The following is a 4927-nucleotide window of genomic DNA, read 5'->3' as shown; positions in this document are numbered from 1 at the left end:
ATCTTCTTTCTTCTGAACTGCTGTTGAGAAACAATTGCTGATGTTAGTGGAGGCAGTAGGTTACACTTGACTAAACGTGGCTAATTTACACAGTACTGAAAATGTCTTTCTTCTGTTCCAGATGACCTAGCGGTGATTCTGGTGCATCTTGACCGTTGTTGGTTGAACTCGACTATGGCACGTTAAGGTATATAAATGTTTGCAGATAACACGTGACTGAATGGCACTCTTTAGACATGAACACCAGGTTCCTTTGTGATGACATCCGCAAATTTCTTACGCCTTGTCAATGCCAGAACCTGAAAAGGTGGACCCACTGGTGTTGCCTTGGCAATAAGGGGATATAATGTTGGGGTTACCAACAGTCTGCAAGGCAACTTGTCGGTGTGATGCAAAATCGGTCTAGAGACGTAAATATTTTATCAGTTGTGTTTTCAATTCATAATTTACAACATTACTTGTAACTAAAGTAAATTTGTATTTAGTAGAAAGTAGTTTGTGACCATACATACAGTGGTGCTTTTAGAAGCAACAGATTGGACATCTTGTCTTTTTACAACTGGCTTTAAAAAGGGGAATTTTATGTTTTTTATTATGGCCCAACATTGTTCTTGTCTCCATCCCATCTCTAGTTGTCAGCAGTGCAGCATTGTAAAGGACCATTCCAGCCAACCATGCAAGGTCAGTACAACTCGGATGTCTTCATTGCTGCAACTTTACCTCTAGGATGACCATGATGAATATTCCAGTATCGCAGTTACCCTGCCAGTTTGCAAGTACTGCTCTCCTGTTGACCCAATACGACACTGATAACCCTGAATCATTTCAGGTGTAAGGTGATCTATTGGGACCCTGATGGGGAGCGGTGACTGGTTGTGAAAATGACTGAAACCATTTCTGAGCATGTCTCCAAAACCACATAAAGCTGGCCCTGGTAATGCCGCAGTTTATTCATTGCAAAACTTGCTTTTTATCTCAACAGTTCCCAACACCCAATCCTCCTAGAGATTCTGGCTGAAGATGGCAACAAGTTTGACCCCTGCGGGCTCTGCAATTGGTATGTGCTGATCTCTTGAGGGATTTAAGGATCCCAATTTGTGATGTGTTATGCATTACCACTACTGGAAGTGATGATCTTGTTACCGCCCCAGTCTGACAATTCATGACTGACTGGTATTTTCACTGATCCTGAATTGTATTGTCAAGTGTGTGTGTGTGCGCTCTAACTAAGCTTTTCATTCAGTTTGGCATTGTGCTTTTTCATTTTTGGGCTCTATGCTGCCATTTACCCTGAGAAGCTTATTTTTGTATGGCTCATTATGTTTCCATCCAATTTCTAGTGTCCTGAGCATTGAAGAGAATCCTGCCAAGCCAGCCCTACAAGGTCAGTATAATTCTGGGTGAAACTTAATCAGTTTGCAGATTTGTGTAGAGTTGTGTACATTTCTTTAAACACTTGTGAAATCATGGGACATTCTGCATAATGAGTACATTTGATACCAATAGTTAAGTAGATTTAGATTTGGGACTTTTACTTGTATTTGAATATTTCTACATTAAGTACATTTTCCACCGCTAGCTACGATGTCTCTTGAACTCTCTCACTGAAATAATTTGAGGGAGGAAAATGTTATATCAAATGCTGAGTAGCCTAAACTTAGGTTGCTATATTGTATTAAATTTGACTTTGAATCATGCTAAATTGCTAATGGCTACTCTTTATTTATTTATTTTTTTAATCTGGGAAATGGGGAGAAGACCATCTCTACTGAAGGTGATTGTCCTGGAAAGACTATACATGCTTAATTTGACCCAATGTGCCTTTACTGTTAAGAGCTAAATGCTACATTGATAACTGAACTCTATCTTACTGAATGAACCTTTGAAGAAAACCCTTTACCAGATTCTGAGTAGCATAGAGACTCCCTAGTGAAGCACATTTAGATTTTGTAATTGTACAAATATTGTATGTTTTTAACCTCATGTAATATCTCAATAGATGATGTCTATGAGATGCTATAAAGAGCCACCCTGATTGGTAAGTAACCACATGTTGACGCTAATTGTTTAGAGTTTCACATGGGTTCTAAATGATGAAACCTTTTTTAAAGACAAGCATATGCCTGATATTTGTGATGACAGCCTTTACCTGACTTGGACCCTACTGAAGATGGTGCTATTTTCCCAACATGTTTTTTTGCTAACAACTAACTTGTCCTGCAGATAAGCTTACTGTGTCGTCATGTGGCATCTTCTGGCTGTTCCCTGAGTGCCTTAACTGCTACTGGAATGCTGGCCTAGGTGAGTTTCATAGAAGCTGCTTTACTTTATAAAATAGAAATTCTGCTTTTGGTGTTTAATATGATGATGATTTCATAGACCAGCATATACCTGAATTCATTGATGTCACTTTTGACTCTGATTATACACAATCATGCATTACAATCCATTATGTAGTTGATGCTGGATTGTATTGAATGACTTGATGTGTTGAATCGGTGGCTGGCTATTGGACAAGGGAATATGATGGTGATTGCTATCTATCTGGTAAGCTGCCTTAATGCTCATGAGTTGGTTCAAAGTAAAAATATCACCAAGGGCAGGCTAGTGGTGGAGTAAGCTGCAAATTAAAAATGTCATCGAGCAGGCCGTTCTTGAAATTTTGCTTGCCTATAAACTCTACTGGCAGAGATGTTGTCTAGAATGTTTTGGACAAACAATGTTTGTTAAAAGGGAAGGCTTCTCTGACCAGTGTTTGATAGGATGAAATGGGGTAAAACCCATAAAACATCTGGACGACATATGGCAGTCTGTCACCAAAGCCCTGATCATAACGCTTGTTATTTTATAAGCCAAATGGTGCTACAATTTTATTTCTAATTGCTTAATGTCTTTCCAGAATATTTTCTGCCTGGGAACTGATCATTGGAGTGGTAATGTCGCCAATCTTGTCCAAAGGTAAGAACTACTGGAGTCTTGTTACTTGTAGGCTAGTGCAGTTTCTGTGATGATCAACTTAGCTCACTTTGAACCGATGTGAAACGACACGAACAACTGAGAAACTGCATCGCTTTAGGAAATGTCTATGTCAAAACTATTAGACCACATGCCTACTTGATATGTTCTCCTGTTGCAGATTGCTGTGACATGTATTATGGCTAGAGCCTAGAGGACCATCAAAGGCTTTTCAGGTAGGCATGTTTTATTTATTTGAGCAATGTAAATCTCTCCAGACAATGATGATAGAATTTGGAATCTCGTTCGTCTGAACTACTGTTGAATAACCATTACTGATGTCAGTGGAGGCAGTAGGTGAGGCTGACTAAACGTAGCTCATTTACACGATACTGAATGGCTTTCTTCTGTTCCAGATGACCTAGCAGTGATGCTGTTGCACCTTGAGCAGTGTTTATTAACTCCTGCTGCGACTGGAATCTGACCAGAGGAAGGACCACCAAAGAAATTTCAAGTAGGAATGACTTTATTGGCAGTGTAAATATTATTGCCTTCACAATGATGGTATAATTTGGAATCTTCTTTCTTCTGAACTGCTGTTGAGAAACAATTGCTGATGTTAGTGGAGGCAGTCGGTGACACTTGACTAAACGTGGCTAATTTACACAGTACTGAAAATGTCTTTCTTCTGTTCCAGATGACCTAGCGGTGATTCTGGTGCATCTTGACCGCTGTTGGTTGAACTCGACTATGGCACGTTAAGGTATATAAATGTTTGCAGATAACACGTGACTGAATGGCACTCTTTAGACATGAACACCAGGTTCCTTTGTGATGACATCCGCAAATGTCTTACGCCTTGTCAATGCCAGAACCTGAAAAGGTGGACCCACTGGTGTTTCCTTGGCAATAAGGGGATATAATGTTCGGGTTACCAACAGTCTGCAAGGCAACTTGTCGGTGTGATGCAAAATCGGTCTAGAGACGTAAATATTTTATCAGTTGTGTTTTCAATTCATAATTTACAACATTACTTGTAACTAAAGTAAATTTGTATTTAGTAGAAAGTAGTTTGTGACCATACATACAGTGGTGCTTTTAGAAGAACAGCTTGGACATCTTGTCTTTTTACAACTGGCTTTAAAAAGGGGAATTTTATGTTTTTTATTATGGCCCAACATTGTTCTTGTCTCCATCCCATCACTAGTTGTCAGCAGTGCAGCATTGTAAAGGACCATTCCAGCCAACCATGCAAGGTCAGTACAACTCGGATGTCTTCATTGCTGCAACTTTACCTCTAGGATGACCATGATGAATATTCCAGTATGCAGTTACCCTGCCAGTTTGCAAGTACTGCTCTCCTGTTGACCCAATACGACACTGATAACCCTGAATCATTTCAGGTGTAAGGTGATCTATTGGGACCCTGATGGGGAGCGGTGACTGGTTGTGAAAATGACTGAAACCATTTCTGAGCATGTCTCCAAAACCACATAAAGCTGGCCCTGGTAATGCCGCAGTTTATTCATTGCAAAACTTGCTTTTTATCTCAACAGTTCCCAACACCCAATCCTCGTAGAGATTCTGGCTGAAGATGGCAACAAGTTTGACCCCTGCTGTCTCTACACTTGGTATGTGCTGATCTCTTGAGGGATTTAATGATCCTAATTTGTGATGTGTTATGCATTACCACTACTGGAAGTGATGATCTTGTTACCGCCCCAGTCTGAAAATTCATGACTGACTGGTATTTTCACTGATCCTGAATTGTATTGTCAAGTCTGTGTGTGCTCTAACTAAGCTTTTCATTCAGTTTGGCATTTTGATTTTTGGGCTCTATGCTGCCCTGAAAAGCTTATTTTTGTATGGCTCATTATGTTTCCATCCAATTTCTAGTGTCCTGAGCATTGAAGAGAATCCTGCCAAGCCAGCCCTGCAAGGTCAGTATAATTCTGGGTGAAACTTAATCAGT

The 4927-nt window shown here is 39.9% G+C and overlaps 1 long non-coding RNA gene across 1 annotated transcript; it reads left to right on the top strand.

The window, feature by feature from the left end:
* The first annotated feature begins 3642 nt into the window (after positions 1 to 3642).
* On the top strand, positions 3643 to 4606 carry LOC308334951. Its single transcript, XR_013965943.1, has 3 exons — positions 3643 to 3718; positions 4163 to 4211; positions 4512 to 4606. It is a non-coding gene; the product is annotated as an uncharacterized lncRNA (long non-coding RNA).
* The last annotated feature ends 321 nt before the right edge of the window (positions 4607 to 4927 follow it).

Source organism: Protomyctophum bolini (genome assembly GCF_963924005.1).
Source record: "Protomyctophum bolini genome assembly, chromosome: 20".
Taxonomy (NCBI): domain Eukaryota; kingdom Metazoa; phylum Chordata; class Actinopteri; order Myctophiformes; family Myctophidae; genus Protomyctophum; species Protomyctophum bolini.
The sequence above is the reverse complement of the archived record's forward strand: the minus strand, read 5'-3'. Positions and strand labels throughout refer to the sequence as shown.